Consider the following 20,676-nt stretch of genomic DNA (forward strand, 5'->3'; position numbering starts at 1 on the left):
ATATCTAGTATTGGAGTGCTCGTGTGGATTGGTGGGTGGCGAAGAATGTGCAGGCAAACTGCATGAACTTGTTTTCGTTGAAGTGTTGTGTATAGGCCCAGACAGGGAGTACCGGACGAGAACATCTCAAGGTCGTTGAGGAACGAGAACAACAGCACGTCTATGTGGCCCGGCTTCGCGGGGAAATCCAACCACCTTACCTCAGCGATAGCGCCGACGCGGGGAGGAGATGGCCATCGACCAATCATCTCAGAATATTTTGCATGCTTTAATATTCATATTGTGTTTCTTTAAAACTGGGCAACCCGGAAGAATGTGTCGTCTTTTGGTGGTCACAAAAACGCACGAGTTTTAGTGTGAGGGACCCGGGACCCAGGCCTGTATTAGTGCGCTTTGTCAGGAATAAACAATTGGTAAATTTGGTCTGATTGATCTACTGGTCTTCTCTTTGACAGAACGAACTCCAAAATTGTTAGGTGTGCCAGTGTGTGGATTAGGACATAGCAATTTATGTGTTAAGTGTTGATCGCAATTTGGAGTCAGATCAATAACTAGAATCCGTAACCTAACAATTTCTTGGTGACCCCGACGTGATGTCAAGAGAAGGGTAATTGACAACTCGTGGTCTTTAGCCAAGACACCGGACAGTGTCAGGGACACTGTCTCCCGGTCGGCGAACCGTTTGGAATAAGCGCACAACGTTGAGCTGGTACGACGTCTCCTCAACCCTGAGCTCATCACCGATAAGGTGAGCAGAATACCTGTTACTATAAGTCGAAATGCTGCAAATTGAAAGAGGAAATTTAAGAGGAGACTGTCGTTCAGATCAAATAAGGTGTGCATGAAGTTAAGATACATACGGTGAATAAGTTTGGAACTTACGTGTGTAACGTGTACGGTAAAGTCAGGGACTTACACGTACTAAGGATAGTTCAGGGACCTAGTGCTTCGTCGTGGCGGACAAGGGTGCGGTGACGATCGTATTCAAATAGCTGGGGTTTTTCAGAGATCCTCGAGGGGAAGTGATATCCGGTGGTAACAGTTCCTCCTGTGAGAGATCAGACCGCTAAAATATCCAAAATGAACCAAATTGGGGGGAGAGTGTGTGTGCGCGCAGAGGATCCTCATGAGTGGGTGTGTATATGAGTGTGTGTGAGTGAGATGTGTGTTCTATGGAAGAAATCAGTAATGGAGAATGTTTAGGAGGCTTTTGAGCGATAATAGGGAAATTGAGAAGTGGACAATGGTGTGTTTAAGTTGGTTAGAGAAACTAAGATGAGCAAGGTGTGGCAGTAGAGAAAATAAGGTGTGTGACAGAAAGTTACTAGAACGGTGGCTTGATAGGATGAGAATAAGAGACAACAAATGTTGTGTAGAAGACATTGAAAGATGTCGAATGTGAACATGATGAAGGGCGCAACAGCAAAGTTGGCCTGCCCTTTGAGAGGTTGAGACTGATGAGCGTGCCTGCACTCGCGCGTAGTCGCGGGTCTGGGCTGTGCGCGTGGGCCTGTGCTATGCTCGTGCGGGCGGTGGGCCGGCATCATGATTGTTGCAGGAAATGGCCAGCCTGTAACCAGTCAACATTGATGCCGTGACCCCCCCTCGCACGGGGGGTGCTATGGCCCGGGCGGGGCAGGGACAGTGTGAGTTTCGCAGTGAATGTTTGAAGCAGTGAGATTGAGCGGTTGTGTGCGCGCTCGGTGTGTGCGTTTGTGTGCACACCCTGTGTGGGTGCAGGCGTGTGAGGAGGAAGACGGCATGGATCAGAGAATGTTCAAGAAAGGGGGGCTAACTCGTAAATAATGAGGAGCTATTGGGAGTAACCTGTTTGTCCTTTCTTTAAGGTTAGGTTAGGTTAGGTTAGGTTAGCAACACGAGCGATTTAGAGGTTCAAAAGAAAGACAGTTAAAAGAAAATAACATTTTTGATTTGGACAATTGCAGGCTAACAAGAGCACGAGAAAGAAGGGTAGAGAAAGCGGTGAAAATAAACAAGGAAAGAAATGAATACAAGGGCATTTATCCATCTTTGCATGATGTGACACACCCGAGTGCCCCGACACTCGGAGTGAGCTATGTTGGACCGCCGCCGTACGGCGACCCCGGAGTAATGGCTCCGGTGGTGACGCTGGGTGGCAGGATGGTAGTGGATGTCGAGGGTGAAGGCGAAAGGGCGGATCAGAGTATTGTACAGTTGATTGAACAAGCAGTAAATAAAGAGAGGTGACGGGCCCGGGAGGGGGACACATCCCGCGTGGACACATCCCGCGTGGACACCTCCACCCCCGGTCCGAGCCCTCAACCGTCCAATGTGACGAAAGGAGAAAGCTGGCATAGACTACTGCTGAGAATGAGGAGCTAAAAAAGAAAATTGATCAAGCCGATGAGCAGCGTAGACAGGAAGCGCAGATGTTAAAATGGGCAACAGAGAGAGAGAGAGACACGGAGAAAATATGATTTGCGGATTGGTCAGGGACAGATGACACAGGCCGAGGTGCAGAAAAATGAATTGATGTGTCCGCTGGTGACCACATCGGGCGGTCAGCACTAGGCTTCTCGGGACAACCACGTACTCTGCCTTTTACCAAACCACTTGAAACTGTGATCACCCGGACAGGGTGTAGACTGTGGTACAAATACATCCATTCCACAGACACTCCGATCAATTTGATGGGAAGGGACTTGCTGTCAGCCGTTCAAGCCAGAATTCTGTGTGGGCCAGAGGGAGTGATTATTCAATTTCCAGATGGCGTCAGCATCCAGTGCTCACAGCAGCTACAACAACATGGTCAGTGGCTGATGGCCCCCCTACGGCAGAAGCAGAAACTGCAACCATCTACTGGGCCAGGCTGGAGCCAGAGACCCCTGCTGGTGGCGGTGTGTTCTCGACCTACCTACTGTGGAAGCCCTGGATCTGCTCACTGGCGCCATACCACCCACCTGTTGATCCTTTGCATTGCACTCTATATTATGACCGAGAAAGTGATGATGTATATCGGGATTTGTTTGAAGAAATTGAAGGGCACATGTGGGATTTAACTTCATCGTGCATTTTGATTGGTAAAGAGGGAGTCGCAGCGGCAACTGAATTGACATATGAACAAATGCAGTGATTCAAAATGACAGAGAAAGGGGTGCCACACATTTCGCTGGCTCTTGCCCCAGGACACGAGGCCAGACAATTGGGCTCAATGGTCAAGCAGTTGTTGCAACAGACCGATTGGCGGAAAACTCACATTCCTAATTTGTACTGGTCTGAGTCTCAGAATGCATACCAAATTAAACAACCCATGGCAGACACAGGATTGCTGGAGATGATGTTGGTGTCCCGCACACACGGTAGGGAGTTAACTGATCATGAGGACGCTGAAGTAATGCTGGCGGCCTTGCCCGACACACTGTGGTCCCAGGGTTCATTTGATGTCGGGTTTTGTCATTCGGTGGCCCCTATTGATCTCCAAATGGATGAGACACAGCCTATCAAACGGCCTCAATATCGTTGGCCGAAAGAGGCGGACCAAGGCATGGAAGGCACTCTGTGTGGCCTCTGGGACGCAGGGGTGATGGAAGTGTCCGATGGCCAAATCGCACTCCTTGCTGTGGCGTTACCAAACTGGGTGGAGCTTGGGTCAAGGTGGACAGCAGAACTGAGGAGATTTGATAAAAAATTGAATAATGCGTAGAGCTACCGAGAAAAGCATCATAGTCAGAGATTGAACAGATTTGGATAAAACAAATAGGCTAAAACGGTAAGAAACAAGAGCGAGATCTGATATTTTGGCTCGTCAGGCTTAAGAAGTAGAAGTCGAGTTAGATACATTTTAGAATAGGACATTTGGACTAAAGTGGATTCGGTCAAGAGGAACAGGGGCATTTTGGCATTTTGACAGGGATTGACAGCAAGGGAGATTGAGGATAGAAGATCTGGACAGCAATGACGTAAATTATATTAAAAACTGCCCATTCTAAGGAGAGGGCTTGGCGCTCCCTGTGTGGAGCTGCAGCTTTGCAGAGGGGGGCAGACCGCGCGAGGGAGTGGATGAAAGGAGTGGAAATAGGTGACAATTTAAGGAAGCAGGGAGAGGTGCTGGATGGTGTGACAGGCAGGATTTTTAGGAAGAGAAAAAGGGGCGAGTTAGACTCGCCAAGAGGGGCAATAAAGAGAAGCAGACTGAGAAACATATTTGAGCTAGACAACAGGAAAAAGGGGGAGAGCCAAATGATGATGTAAAAATCCAGAGGGAATAGTCGGACGCATCTTTATTGAATTTAATTAGGATAATTAATAGAGATCGAGTTTGTAGGAGCAATCTGAGGTTATGGAGGCTCCCCTGACACGCGGGTCCCACAGTCGTCCCCCCCCCCCCCCCCCCCCCCCGATAGACATATATGACAATTTGCGATGAATCTGATGGGCGAGTTTATGGAAAATTGAATTGGAGATTTTACAATAGGTCATGTTGACAAGTATGTCCAAATGTGAAGAGTTACTATTCGGAGTCAATGTTTGCCTGCACACTAACATACCTAACTTTGCTTAGTGTGGGAGGAGAGCTGAGTGATAGAGACGGATGTGTGTGTCTGCGAGTGTGTGGATGGGTGTGTGCGCATGTGATCATCTATGACTGTGTGTGCGCAGTATGATTGGCCAGAGAGGTCTGAAGTTGGGGTGATGTGTTTGCAATTGAGGATAAAATTCCTCTCACCTGAAGGGGTGGTACAGACTGGAGGGTCTGGAACTGGTAAGTAATGAGTTCTGACCGGAACCATGGCTCAATGATCAATCAGGGGCACCATCGACAACAAAACGGTGTGATGGAGAAGGCCCATTTCAGTGATATGGTCAGACAAGACAGAACTAGTATCGAACAGCAAGACTTTGGACGATTTGAGTGTGACGACTTTGAGCTCACCCGACGGGGTGACGGACTAGGTGGACAGTGACCAATTGTTTGACGCTTGAACGTGTTTGCGACAATAGCACGCTCTGCTTTGTTTTTCTGTGTGACTTGATTTTTTTTTTTTTTTTTTTTTTGCAGCATCAGCCACCAGCCAAGGAGCGGATTGCGCGTTGCTTGCGTAACTTGTTTTCCTTCTTGCAGGTTGTCGATTGCATTCGTGGAAAGTTTGTGTTGGATTTACAAGAATATGTTAACCCTTGCCCTTTTGGTTTTTATGATGAACTTGTTGATGACGTGGTTTTCAGGACATGATCCGCGGGCGCCAGGATTCATTTTATGACTGTTTTTATTTTGATACTTGATGTCTGTTTTTGTGTGTACAAATGTCCGCTGTCAGCCGGGCTATAAGCTCACTGACAGGAGTGCGATGATTTTTGTTTGTGTTGCCGAGTGTGTGTGGTGGACAGTCAAGTTTCAAGGACTTGGGGTGATGGTCCCGGCGCCCAGATGGTAACTAGAGGTTCCGCGGGCCTGGCTACAATGAGTGTGGTGATGAGAGGGGACGCTTTGCAGGTTCCTTTTGATACGTAATGACACATTGGGTGAATGTGTCAAAGGGGGGGAGTGGTAAAATAGAAATGGGTGAGTAGGTTTCAATTTGTAATTGTGCTATACAAAGTTTTTTTCCAAATTCACTTGCTTTCAAGCTTTAACAGGACATGCCAGAATTCACCCAGCAATGATGGAAGGAGCAGAGGAAGACCAGTGACATCTGGTTGTGGTGTGGAGATGACAAATTATAGGATCGCTTGCCGAAGAATGCATCAGGTATCTGTGCCCTCGTGTCGTTGATAATGCCTGTGGTGGTTGTCCCCATTGAAATACAGAATCTCAATTGGAACCTGGAGTCCCCACTGGCGGGGCTCCTGAAGCGAGCCAAAAGAGACGTTTTGCCCCCGTGGTTGAGCGACGACGATCCAACATATATTGACACTATAGGAGTGCCCCGGGGTGTGCCAGATAAGTATAAACTCGTTAATCAAGTGTCCTCGGGATTCAAAAGTATCTTCCTATGGATCACCCCCAATAAAAATGTAGACCGTATTAACGACTGGGTAATTATACAGCTGAATCATTTGCCGCAGTTCATGAACAATTGGCTGCAACGTCGTTAATGGCGTTCCAAAATAGAATTGCGTTGGACATGCTATTGGCTAAGGAACATGGTGCGTGTGGAATGTTTGGTGATGCATGTTGTACTTTCATCCCAAACAACACGGCACCAGGAGGCCGACTGACCAGGGCGTTGGAAGGACTAAGGACACTGAACAAAAAGATGAAAGATCATTCAGGCGTACACACCGATATTTGGTCTGATTGGATGAAAACGTTCGGAAGCTGGAAAGGCCTCATCATGTCTGTGCTTGTTGCTGTAGCTATTTTTACTACAATTATGATTTTATGCGATTGTTGTTGTATTCCATGTATTAGGTCACTCACTGTCCGGTTGATCGAGAAAACTGTTGGCCCGTTGCCACCGATGGGCCAATATACCCTGGTGACTCAACATGAGCAGCGGGGGGAAGGAAGGATCGACAGCGCGCTGGTAGCTGTTTGCTAAAGTAACGGGTGATGACCTCATAAATGAGGTCATGAGAGGGAATAAAAGGAAATGTGCTTTCGGCAGTTTGCAAACATATTTTTAAGGTTGTGTTAAACTTATAATCATATTAATATAATATCTAGTATTGGAGTGCTTGTGTGGATTGGTGGGTGGCGAAGAATGTGCAGGCAAACTGCATGAACTTGTTTTCGTTGAAGTGTTGTGTATAGGCCCAGACAGGGAGTACCGGACGAGAACATCTCAAGGTCGTTGAGGAACGAGAACAACAGCACGTCTATGTGGCCCGGCTTCGCGGGGAAATCCAACCACCTGACCTCAGCGATAGCGCCGACGCGGGGAGGAGATGGCCATCGACCAATCATCTCACAATATTTTGCATGCTTTAATATTCATATTGTGTTTCTTTAAAACTGGGCAACCCGGAAGAATGTGTCGTCTTTTGGTGGTCACAAAAACGCACGAGTTTTAGTGTGAGGGACCCGGGACCCAGGCCTGTATTAGTGCGCTTTGTCAGGAATAAACAATTGGTAAATTTGGTCTGATTGATCTACTGGTCTTCTCTTTGACAGAACGAACTCGCAAAATTGTTAGGTGCGCCAGTGTGTGGATTAGGACATAGCAATTTATGTGTTAAGTGTTGATCGCAATTTGGAGTCAATAACTAGAATCCGTAACCTAACAGAAGGCATCGCTAATATAGCAGGACGGATGCCTGACGACCTCAATAGCGCGACCTTAGAGACTTATATTGTTGTCTAGGGCGAAGGGTAACTGGGTTAACCAGGTCGCTACATAATTGTTGAAGTGTGTCTATGTTGATATTGTGTGGAAAGTTGGCTTGGCTGTCAGATGGGATAGCAACGCAGCTGGAGAAGTGAGTGATTAGTTGTGGTGCCGTTGTTCATGGGGTGGAAGTGATGATTTGTAGTTCATGAAGAACAATAAGTTGATTTGTATAAAATTGTTGATTTTTTTGATTCAGCATGTGAATTGGAGTCAGAAAAATGGCTTAACAAGAATTTGATAAAGAACGTATATATATATATATATATATATATATATATATATATATATATATATATATATATATATATATATATATATATATATATATATATATATAGGCGGCTCGGTGGCGCACTGGGTAGCACGTCCGCCTCACAGTTAGGAGGGTGCGGGTTCGATTCCACCTCCGGCCCTCCCTGTGTGGAGTTTGCATGTTCTCCCCGGGCCCGCGTGGGCACTCCGGTTTCCTCCCACATTCCAAAAACATGCTTGGTAGGCCGATTGAAGACTCCAAATTGTCCCTAGGTGTGAGTGTGAGTGCGATTGGTTGTCTGTCTCTGTGTGCCCTGCGATTGGCTGGCAACCAGTTCAGGGTGTCCCCCGCCTACTGCCCAATGACGGCTGGGATAGGCTCCAGCACGCCCGCGACCCCCGTGGGGACTAAGCGGTTCAGAAAATGGATGGATGGATGGATATATATATATATATATATATATATATATATATATATATACACACACACACTTAGCATGAAGGTTGTATCCCATTGTGCGGTGGGGTTAAACTGTAACCATTTTTGCTTTCAAAAGGGTGCGGCTCTAAAGTTTGGGCCAAATGGTCAGGTGGGCACAAATGCATATTTAGGACAGAGGTGGGGGTTGCATTGTGTGACGTGGTGGTGGCAGCCTCCGCACTTCAGATCATTAGTTCACGGGAAGATGTGCCACATCCAATATGGCTACTACGATGGCGTATTCCAGCTACTGGCCAACACGCTTATGAAGTTGTCTAGTAGATGAACATGTCTGCACGTTACGACATCGACGTGATCATGTGATATCCTATTTTATGCCTTCGAACCTACCAAGCAAGCAATTGGACCGCTGCAGAATGTCATTATCAGAGTATTAAGCTGTTAATTATTGCCGGGAATATTTTGGTTTGTTTGTTTCAGTCCCATATTATTATTCATCCACCACACAATATTTTGACGTATGTGAAACATATACTGGATTTTGTTAGATCAACTTGTTATGGAGTTTCCTTGAACAGTACGTTTGTAAATGCAGTGATTTTGCGAGCACAAAGCCAGGGTGTGAAGGTCCCCATGACAAATATACTCTGCATGGAAGGTTTTCCATTGAAGGTAGCTGCGATGTCATGTTTCATTTATTCACTGATATTTCATTCCACTTAACTTAAACTTATGAACATTTCGTTTCTAACGTGTCATATTATAACCTATTCGCTAAGTTTAACTAAGCATAAGCTTCATCTAATGAGTTGTATGTTATTTTATTAGTATTATTTTTTCTTATTTTCTTTGTTGTTGAGAGGTACATTGGGTTGTTGTCCAAGCAGCCTAAATTTTACTTGTAAATGTACAAAGCATAATGTGGTTTTATGGTTTACCTCAACAACACTGTCAAACTCTAACATTCTCCCAACTGTTGGATCCCTTCGGTTCATCAAGAACCGGGAAGGCCACCGCCCCGACATGATTTTTGTCTTTTGGACGCTTACGTCACTTCCCCATCTTCTCTCAGGTGTGTACTGTACATTGTTTTTTAGTTTTACGTTTTAAATGTTTTGTTTTTTGTGTGACATGAGGTAAAACAGTAACACGTCCTTGATATTCAGTGCCACGACAAGCAGCACTGTGGCACCTAGATTAGTTAAGGAAACAAACAAATTATGGGGGTGGAGTGGGACGCTGATTACGCTTTTAACGTTTCCATCTACAGTAGTTCCAATATTTAATGTCTACAGCCTATGAAATATCACATTAGTCCTAATTTTAATTTGTAACATATTGACTGCATGACAGTAATCCCTCACCACTTCCCGTTTCAACTATCGCAGAGGCGCTACTTCGTAGGTTTATAAGTGATGGGAGAACGGTGTTTAAATACACGCTGATGGTGCAGGGTGTGCCTCTGCGGACATGACTTGAGTTCAAACGCAGAAGGCGGCCACACGCAAGGGAAGAAGCATCACCTGGTGCAGAAGAAGTCAGGACACGTGACAATATCACGTGTTATTTTATTTACTGTAAAGGTACAATATACGTACGTATCTACAGAACAGTATGGGAATGGTTGTTAAGGCAATAGAAAAGGTATATGTAGTGCATTGGTGAGGGTTTAAAAAGCTTTAATATTGTGTACTGGACCACAATGCTACAGGCGATTCATTGCAACCGTGACTCACTTTGGATTCGCTATGCATAATGTCCCCCTGGGTTAGTGAAGTGTGGTAATTCGGAAGGTACACACTTTGTATTGCCTGGCAAGGAAAGCCACTCTTCTAATTAACTCACAATACATCCATTCTCTCTCGTGGCCAACAAGAAACACTACGCGTTGGAAATTTCAATGCAATGGTGTTCATATTTCTAAATAATACATATACCGTTTCTACGTTGGAAATTTCATTACAATGGTGTTTAAATTTCTAAAAAATACATACACCGTTTCAACTTGGAGGATTTTTGTTTTTTGCGAATGGTTCTGGAACGCATCTCCCATGTTAAATGAGGGATCATTGCATTCCTGGTTTTGACTCAAACGTTTGTCACTTATAGTTACCACAATACATGAAAGTTATGTATTTTGTTTTTCATTTGCTTTTTGACCAAGCAGAGTTGCAATTTATAAACCAAGTAGCTCGGCTGTCAAAAGAGCACAGGGGCGTTTGCTACATTTAAAAAGGACTTAAATATTTCACTTGCAAAGAGATCAGCAACTCTTAGATATGTTTATATGCAATAAATTACACAATAATTTTTTATTATTATTATTTTTCAGCTTTGAGTGAACTTCCCCAACCAGTCAACGTGGCAATCACCTCCACTAATTTCCTTCATACGTTAACATGGGAACATGGACCAGGCAGACCTGCGGATATTTATTACCAAATCCGTATCAGTACAGATATGTGAGTTTCTTCATTGTTTATTTTAATGTATTATTTTAGTTCAGTGACATGAATCACAGATCTATTCGAGCTTCATGGGCATTAAGTACTGTACAGTGAGTGGTACCTTGATGCAACCAGTCTTTCAAAACATTAGTTAGATACCATTAGTTCTAGAGCTCTAACTGTCGACAATAGGGCTCTGCAATATGATTGAAAAGTATGTGATGATTTAAATATTTTATATCTATCTATCAATATATATATATTGAATCGTTTTACTCTTTAAAAATAGGACCACCAAATGTAGGTACCGTATTTTTCTGACTATAAGTCGTGTTTTTTTTTTTTTCATAGTTTGGGTGGGTGGGGCGACTTATACTGAGGAGCGACTTATATATAAATTTTTTCACAAATTTTCAAAATTCAAAAAAAAAAAAAGTGGAACCGCGATGTAGCAAGGGATTAATGTAATTTGAATTTCAAATGACGTCAGCGACGCGGCGTTTGTTTACATAAAGGACAAAGATTCGATCACGGGATGACGAAGATGACGAAGGGCCCCGCGTACTACCGGCATCATTAGCGGCTTTGTTTGTAAGTGACACGGAGGACGAAGAGTTTGAAGGATTTAATGATTTGGAGTGACACAGAAGGTTTTAAAAACTATTATGGCTTTTACGCACGCCCGGTCCTACTCTACGGAGCTCTCTTTCACCTCCGTGGATGGAAGTTGGGGGCCGGCGCTCGGCTGGGTGGTTTTCCGGGACGGTGGATGGGGCTCGGACGTGGCTTCTACTCAACGCCCGGTCCTACTCTACAGAGCTCTCTTTTACCTCCGTGGATGGAAGTCGGGGGCCGGCGCTCGGCCGGTTGGCTGTCCGGGGATGGTGGATGGGGCTCGGACATGGCTTTTACGCACGCCAGGTCCTATTCTATGGAGCTCTCTTCCACCTCCGTGGCTGGAAGTGCCACCTCCAGGGATGGAAGTCCACGCCGCCACACGCCTGGAAGTCGACGCCGGTGCTTGGGGCCGTGTGACGGTGAACTATTTATGTTATAGTTATTTGATATATATTATATTTTATTTCGTGTAGCACAGGGGTGGGCAAACTTTTTGACTTGTGGGCCGAATTGGGTTCTAAATTTTGACCGGGGGGCCGAACCAGGAGCAGATGGATGTAGTGTTTGTGTGAAGTAATATAAACGACATATAAAGGTCATTGCATAAAAGGTTTTGGCCTTTAGTAGGTAGTAAAGCGTGGATATTCAAAAAAAGTTTTTTGAAAACAAATGCATTTATTAACAGCATTAAAAAAAAAAAATCCCTAAAAAACTGCTATCAGTGATTCTCATAAAATACGACACTGTTATTATGAATAACAGTCTCCATCACTTCAGTGCCTGCAGGTCAGATTAATGAAAGATGTTTATCTTATGAGATCACATCAAACGGCAAACATTCTGACCAAATATATCATCTTGAAGAATCGGTGAAAGCATACATCTAAATAAAGTAATCAAAACGGCAACACGGTGAGGGGTATCTGAAAATCAGAGCAGAGTTTTAACTCACAAACACCTGGTAACAGAGGTGAGGAAACAGGAAACACTTCCTTAAAGTAAGCCTTAAAAACTTTACAGGTTAAGATTAGTCACAAACAGGTGGTGCATCAATGTCCTTGAGCATCCTGCATTGTTTGAAAATGAGAATGGTCGCTAGTTTCAATCCCTGCTATTTGTACAGATCATATTCAAAATGCATTTTTTTACAACAAACTTGAAAGCCTCCCCTTCATTTTCAGTGGGAACAGTGTTGTTTGTCTCCCTTTTTTTTGCTAGTGTGTCATAGTCTGGAGTAAAATTTGTTGTGGCAATTCTTAGGAGAGATCCGAGGTGTTGGTCCGTTTACCTAGATCTGTGACAGGTTGATGTTGATGTTCATGTGGCTGAACGTCACGTCACGTACGTCGAGCCAAATTGGCCACTCTTTTTAAACACTCGGCACTCAGTGTCCACCTTGCTTTTCCTTGGGCGACTCATTTTAATGGAAGGATTCCAGGGTAAGGTTTGTGGGTGGCTTTAGCGTAAAACTGTATCCGAAAGCTCGGCCCGCAAATTACAACAATGCTGTCGTCACAGCCCACGCTCTAAATTCGGCACTGATACAAATAGAGCGCGAGTGCGCCATTTCCGTATATTGAGTACGTACACGCTCTTGTGAGTGTGCACCGAGCTTTCTGACACGGCTTCCGGTAGTAAATGCGCAGGCGAGTGGTTCCCCAACTACTGGGGAAACGCAGTCATTGCAGGCAAAATGACCGAAAAAAAAAATGTTTAATAATACAATTTATTTAGGGTTGGCGGGCCGGATTAAACGGTCCCGTGGGCCGGATGTGGCCCGCGGGCCGTAGTTTGCCCATACCTGGTGTAGCAACTTGTATATGTTTTTATCGTTACAGTTCAGTAGTTATTGGCTCGTTGAACTCTTGTTTCTTTAAATAAAGAGCCGTTTACCAAACCCACGTCTTTCCTTGTACTTTGTTAACGCTACAATATAATTATATACTAGATCTGTGGAATAACGACGAGGCTGACGTCAGGGCACACGCGTTGTTGACAAAGGACGAGGAATTTGATCGATGGATTTAGTGATTTGGAGTGACACAGATGGTTTGATAATATTGCTTTTATAATAGTTATTTGGTATATAATTTATATATCGTTATATGGGCCTGTGGAATATTTTGAAGTACAAGCGCCGTCAGTGGCACGCACCCGGCCGGCATTGTTGACATAAAGGACGATTGATAGATTTAATGAATTGGAGTGACACAGATGGTTTTATAAACGTGTTATTTATGTAATAGTTATTTGAATAACTCTGAATGTTACGTCAGGCGCGTTTTCAGCTCTTTGTTTATGTTTATGTCACGTTAGCTTACCGTATCGTTTAGCCTATTGTTGCTCGTTCATGTCTGTTCGAGCAAGACAGGAAACAGCTGCATCCGGTGGTAGAGTGCAGTCATGCTCAGTGGTTGCTGCTTTAAGCAAGGTTGCCAAGACAATCAGTGTTGTCCTGACACAGAGCGGGGCGCTTCTTCCTAGCCAGGGCGTTGGCTGTGATGCTGCCCGGTGTAAAGAATGCCGTTTAGACGAAGATGGGTTTTTCATTGTTTTTGAGATTGAACCAAAATCTACTAAAATGAATTTACAGAATCTTCGAATTGGACTTTGTTAAAGTTTAAGCTTCAAATTGGACTTTGTCAAATTATAAGCTTCGAGGAAGGCAGAGGAGACAGCCGCTTCGAGCAGAAAGGGGAAGACACCAATTTTAAGCTCCTCACGGCGAGACCTTTTCTCTTTTTTAAACGGAATTCGGATTTTGGAACAAAAGAGAGCCGATCACTCGACTTGTTCAACCAAATAGGATTTTAGACCTTTAGTCTCCTCTTTTGTTCTGAGTGGTTGTGTTGTTTTTTTCGACTTGTAATTATTTTTCTTGCTTATTCATTAAATCTCTTCTTAATACTTAATTTGGTTATCGATTATTTCGTATTAACTATGTTGAGCATGGTTTTATATGCAGCAATTAGAACTTTAATATGTCTTTATTTTCCTATCATAGTCATTCTTTAAATCTGTTCAATTCTTTTAAAGTGAAGACAGCTTTAATCCTTAACATCAGGAATTGTCCGATCTGGTTCCACGTTGTTTTCTTGAGCTCAGCTAGTAAATCAACGAATCCCTGAGGTCTTAACAAAGACATCTTAAAATATCCGTCACATAACAAAATCGTCAAACAACCAAAGGGAGCCATCATTATGGCGCGATTATTCTGACGATGTGCCTCAAATTTAAGTAAGGATTGGCGTCATAAAAAGATTATATTTATTCTTTTAGAATGAATTTAACTCAGGTGGTCAGAGACGTACGAGTCCCTTCACCCCGGCTTATCGAACCCTTTAATGGGAAGCTGGTCACTTTAATAAAAAGGGCAGGTTTGACAGTCACTCCAAATCATTAAATCTGTCGATCGAAATCTTCGTCCTTTATGTAAACAACGCCGCGTGTGCGCTGCGCCGCTGACATCGGATTCGTCGTCAGTTGCAGTTCAAATTATTCCACAGGCCCATATAATTATAAACAACAGTTTTATCAAACAATCTCTGTCACTCCAAGTCATTAAATCCCGTGATCTAATCCTTTGTCCTTTATGTAAACAACGCCGCGTGTGCGCCACTGGCGTCAGTTGCAGTTCAAATTACAGTAATCCCTTGCTACATTGCGGTTTGTTTATTGCGGTTTCACTACATTGTGGATTTTTGAATTTTGAAAATTTGTGAATAATTTCACATATAAATCGCTCCTGAGTATAAGTCGCCCACCCACCCAAACTATGAAAAAACGCAACTTATAGTCCAAAAAATACGGTATTTCACGAGTCTTGATAATTATTTATTTTCTGAAACCTATTTAAAATAAAAAAACAAGTAAAATAGATACATTAAAAACAAATCAATTGATTTAAGATCAATTAATTGATCTTAAATAAAACAGCTATCAAAAAGAAAACTATTCAAAATAGTGGCTGGTAATAAGATCTTTAGGTGTTCCATATTTCCTCTTGGGTGCTTGCAGTTATGGCATGAATGTAATGTCATCCTGTAGCCTCTTCCTACAACATGCTAAATTTCAGGGTCAGGGTTTGCTTCTAGATTTTATTTTATTTATATTATATTGAGTGCAATTTCTATTGATATTGTTCAGGTGTCTGCTGCGATTTATACTGATTTTCAATTATTGCTCAATCCAAGTTGATTGCAATTGATTGTACAATATTTAAAGTAAGTAGTACGTATGAGCACATGTTCAATCCATACGTTTGCTTTTGCTTATTCAAGATTCAAGAGGTTTTTTTTCTTCATGTTTGAGCGTGCCCAATAAGGAATTTGACTTCGGTAAATCACAGCCTCTGTTCAACATTTAGGTGACGAGCAACAACACTCAGGACATGTGAAAAATGGCAGATATTCTCAAACATCCCCTGATCTTAAAATCCCAAGAGGGCAAGGAAAAACTCAAAACTCCAGCTAGGGGAAATGAGAAACCTTGAGAAGAGACCACAGATGGGAGGGTCACTCTTCTAGGATGACCAGGCTGCAATGGATGCAGAGAGGACACACAGTACAAACAGTGTAGACAATTCAAAAAAGGTGTGGAGAGCAGGATGTTATTGCACAGTAATGACTCTGAGACTCTAAGAGTGGTGTGAGTTCATCAGAGCAACAGCCTGGGGGAAGAAGCTGTCTCTGTGTCTGCTGGTTTTAGTGTACAGAGCTCTATTACGCCGTCCGGAGGGGAGTAGTTCAAACAGACTGCAACCTGGGTGAGAAGGGTCTGTAGAGATGTTACTTGCACGTTTCCTGGTCCTGGACAGGTACAAGTCTTGGATAGATGGGAGGTTGATTCCAATTATCTTTTCTGCAGTCCTTATTGTCCGTCGCAGTCTGTGCTTGTCTTGTTTGGAGGCCGATCCAAACCAGACAGTGATGGAGGTGCAGAGGACAGACTGGATGATGGCAGTGTAGAAGGTCTTCAGCAGCTCCCGCGGCAGGTTGAACTTCTTGAGCTGTCTCAGGAAGTACAGCCTCTGCTGGGCCTTCTTCCGGACAGAGTCTATGTGGCCGGTCCATTTCAGGTCCAGCAAGATTGTGGTTCCCAGGAACTTGAAGGTGTCTGTGGAGAGAATACTATTACTGCGGATAGTGAGGGGTGAAAGTCTATTTGGGGTCAGGTTGCTATTATTTCATTAATTCAGTGTTTTATCAAATTTATTTCTTTATAAACAGATTCTTTTGTTCAGAAAATAAAAATTTTAGGTTACCTGCTGACAGCTCCGAGTGCTACTCCAGTCTTCTTTAGAGCCGTCAACCGATGTGCTGCTGATGTGTCATTTATCCATTGGCTTACTTGTCAGTTTTACATGAAAGCTAAAGACCACCAAAGGCGGAAGGGCCGGCTCGGCGGACTATGACAGGTCTGCCGAGCCGGGTAATGGTTAAATGACACGGCAGCAGCACGTCGTATGGCGGCTCTGAAGAAGACTGGAGTAGTAGACAAAACTGTCAGCAGGTAACATCTAAAAATTTTATTTTCTGAAAAAAAAGAATCTGTTTATAGTATTACAAAGACGTGATGAATCTCATGTCAAGTCAAGTCAAGTTTATTTGTATAGCCATAAATCACAAGCAGTATCAAAGGGCTTCACATAGACAAACAATTGACAATTATTCTTAAAGCATCCCCTGATCTTAAGCTCCCAAAAGGACAAGGAAAAACTAAAAAAAAAAAAAACTACCAGGGGAAAAATGAGAAACCTTGAGAAGGGACCGCAGATGGAAGGATGCCCCTTTCAGGATCACCAGGCTGCAATGTATGCAGAGAGGGCACATAAAATACGTAATATGTAAATCAATGAAAAAGTGGATGCCCAAGTCAAAGCGAAGAGCTGCCGGAGGTGCCCTCGATTGTCCTGGCAGTGACTTCGAGGAGGGTAAGCTGCAGTTCCCTCATCCTAAATTGGTCCACGAGAATCCAGATAGCCGCTGACAGCTTGGGTGAAACCTAACCGTGGGGGGAGGGGGAGAGGGAGCGAAAACAAACTCCAGCCAAATCGGCCACTACAGGTTAATTATAGGCCATATCATAGAAATGTGTCTTTAAACGTGTCTTAAATGTTTCTACTGAGGTAGCAGTTCTAATATCCATTGGTAGGGCATTCCAAAGCTCTGGAGCCCGAATAGAAAATTCTCTAGACCCTGCAGAAATGTTTTTGGCCCTCGGGGTCACTAAGAGACTAGCGTTTTACGAGCGGAGGTTACGAGACGGATCGTAAGGAACTAGGTCGACGAGATATGTAGGCACTAAACCATGGAATGATTTATAGGTTAATAGAAGAACCTTGAAGTCACATCTTAAATGGACCGGGAGCCAATGTAAGTTAGCTAATATTGGGGTAATGTGATCAAATTTTCTTGTCCGTGAGAGCAGCCTTGCAGCAGCATTTTGTTATAACTGTAGACTTTTGATGCTGGACTTAGGAAGACCAGAGAATAATGCATTACAGTAGTCCAGACGCGACGTGATGAACGCATGTATAATAGTTTCGGTATCACCGGTCGAGAGGATCGGACGAATCTTAGCAATATTACGAAGGTGAAAAAAACGCAATTCTGGTTATATTCTTAATGTGCTTTTGAAAGGAGAGCGTTTGGTCAAATATTACCCCAAGATTAGTTACAGTATCGCTCTGAGTGATAGTACGGTTATCTATAGTTATAGTGGTTTCCTTAAATAAGTGTTGATAACGAGCTGGACCAATTATCAACATCTCAGTTTTATCTGGGTTAAGACGAAGGAAGTTGAGAGACATTCATTGCTTGATCTCCGCAAGGCACGCCTCAAGATTACAACAGTCTCGCGGATCTGTCATCGATAACGGCATATATAATAGGTTGTCATCCGCGTAACATTGAAAACTAATATTATATTTACGTATTATGTCCCCATCAGCCATCAAAATAAATGTATTTCTTATTGATTCGTTTATTTTTATCACCAAACCAGACCCCCTCAATGCCTCAACTGCATCTTAAAATGTACCTCTGGAGAACCCACATTGAGTTATTGATGGGGAAAGGGTTAGGGTGGTGAAGACTGGTTAATACTTGGTGTTACAATTTCTTTGTCTCGTCTTGTAGTTGCCAAATTAATGCACGATGCCATGAATTTGAATACACAGAGCAATTAGTCTCAATTTTTCTAAAAATAGAAACTGAAGATTGCTTGCATTCCTATATTTTCATCCTGTAGGGGAACTGCCTGGGTCCCCGTGGCTGCCTGTCAGCATGTCCAGTACCCATTGGTTTGTAACATGACAGAAGCCTTCTCCGACCCATGGCAGTTCTACATAACCCAGGTTACAGCCAAGCTGCGAGCTCAGGCCTCTTGGCCATTGACGCATCCTGGATTCCAGCCAATCAAAGACAGTGAGTGACACTTAATTTTCATTAATTATTTAGTTATGTAATTATTATTTAATATTTATTTTAATTAATTAAATTTTGTATGTGTTAACCTATTATGGCCTAAAGCGTGGGGCCCGGCCGGGCACAGCCCAAAAAGGAAACGTGGGTCCCCATTCCCATGGGCTCACAACCTGTGGGAGGGGCCAAAGGGGTCGAGTGCATTGTGAGCTGGGCGGCGGCCAAAGGCAAGGGACCTTGGCGGTCCGATCCCTGGCTGCAGAAGCTGGCTCTTGGGACATGGAATGTCACCTCACTGGCTGGAAAGGAGCCCGAGCTGGTGAGCGAGGCAGAAAAATTCCCACTCGACATAGTCGGACTTGCCGCCACACACAGTTTGGGTTCCGGTACAAGCCCTCTCGAGAGGGGCTGGACTCTCTTCCACTCTGGAGTTGCCCACAGTGAGAGGTGTCGAGCAGGTGTGAGTTTTCTAATTGCCCCCCAGCTTGGCGCCTCCACATTGGGGTTCAGCCTAGTGAACAAGAGGATAGCCTCCCCCCGCCCTCTTCCTGACTGTTGTTTGTGTCCATGCTCCAAACAGCAGCTCAGGGCACCCCCCTTTCTTGGGGTACCTGGAGGAAGTGCTGGAGAGCACTTCTTCTGGGGACTCCATCGTTCTACTGGGTGACTTCAATGCTCACGTGGGCAATGACAGTGAGACCTGGAAGGGAGTGATTGGGAGGAACGGCCCCTCCGATCTGAACCCGAGAGGTATTCTATTATTGGAATTCTGTGCTCGACATGGATTGTCAATAATGAACACAATCAAAGTCAAAGTCTGCTTTATTGTCAATTTCTTCACATGCCAAGACATACAAAGAGATTGAAATTATGTTTCCCACTATCCCACGGTGACAAGACACAATATACATACAAATAAACAACACAAAAAGTAAAAACAAGAAGGCACAAACAATGAATAAATAAGAGCGATGAATAAATAATAAATAAACAAACAACATAATAAATAAGAGGAGCAAAAATGGAGCAAGTTTCCATACAACAGTCAGTCAGAATATAGCGCAAAAGTACAGGACGTTATGCAAGAAGGGGGAGAGAGTTCAAGATCCTAACAGCCTGGAGTATGAAGCTGTTGGTGAGTCTGGTGGTGCAGGAGCGCAGGCTCCTGTACCTCTTCCCAGAGGGCAGAAGACCAAACAAAGAGTGAGCGGGGTGACTCACATCACACACAATCGTGGTCGCCTTGCGGGTGAGATGGGAGGTGTAAATGTCCTTCAGGGAGGGGAGTGAAGCACCAATAATCTTACCAGCTGTGGTCACTATGTGCTGCAGGGCCTTCATGTTGTATTCAGTGCAGCTACCACCCCACACAGCGAGACAACTGGAGAGGAGGCTCTCAATGGTGCCACGGTAGAATGAGGTCATGACGGCCAGAGGAGCACTTGCTTGCCTGAGTTTCCGCAGGAAGTACAGGCAGCGCCGAGCTTTCTTCGCCAGTGATGCAGTGTTAGTGGTCCAGGAGAGGTCCTCACTGATGTACACCCCCAGGAATCTGGTGCCGCTCACTCTCTACACCACAGCACCGTCGATGGTCAGTGGCAGGTGTTAGAGTTGTGCACACTCCAACTTATTTTGCAAGAACCAAACAGGAGACAAGTAAGTCCTCTTAAGCACCTGCAGGTGGAGAGTCCATTCGTCGCTGTCTGAACAGCGATGATCGAATGAAGTCTGCCTCAGGCCTCTTGCAGGAGCATTTTTATTGAGAGATACAGAGTGGGGGTGAGAGTGGACAGGTTTGGTGAACCCCCGGCCTCTGATAAGATCAGAGCAGGGGGTGTTTTACACTGTTGTGGGAAACAGAACAACTTTGATTGCTTCCCCTGCAGCTGGTCAATCAAGCAGAGGAAGCAACCACTTCATCTTACTCTGCGTTGTGAGGGCAAGACAAGATTGATTTAATCATTATAGTTTACATTCCAACATAATCCTACGATAAAGATAACCTGGAAAACCCTAACAGCAGGCGTTGGGTGCGACCCTTCCGGAAGTCAACAACAATCTCCTTGGTCTTGTTAACGTTCAGCAGGAGGTTGTTGTCCCCTTCACCACGTGGCCAGAAGGTCGACCTCCGACCTGTATTGAGTCTCGTCGCCCTCAGTGATGAAACCCACCAGAGTCGT

At 44.2% G+C, this 20,676-nt stretch overlaps 1 long non-coding RNA gene across 1 annotated transcript in view; it reads left to right on the forward strand.

The window, feature by feature from the left end:
- The first annotated feature begins 8,363 nt into the window (after positions 1-8,363).
- The window catches only part of LOC137840575 (uncharacterized), a 79,953-nt gene continuing 67,640 nt past the window's right edge, over positions 8,364-20,676 (forward strand). Inside the window, exons 1-4 of the long non-coding RNA XR_011087319.1 lie at positions 8,364-8,679; positions 9,007-9,079; positions 10,340-10,469; positions 18,324-18,499. This is a non-coding gene — a long non-coding RNA (uncharacterized lncRNA). The remainder of the gene's footprint in view (positions 8,680-9,006; positions 9,080-10,339; positions 10,470-18,323; positions 18,500-20,676) is intronic.

Source organism: Syngnathus scovelli, chromosome 8 (genome assembly GCF_024217435.2).
Source record: "Syngnathus scovelli strain Florida chromosome 8, RoL_Ssco_1.2, whole genome shotgun sequence".
Taxonomy (NCBI): Eukaryota; Metazoa; Chordata; class Actinopteri; order Syngnathiformes; family Syngnathidae; genus Syngnathus; species Syngnathus scovelli.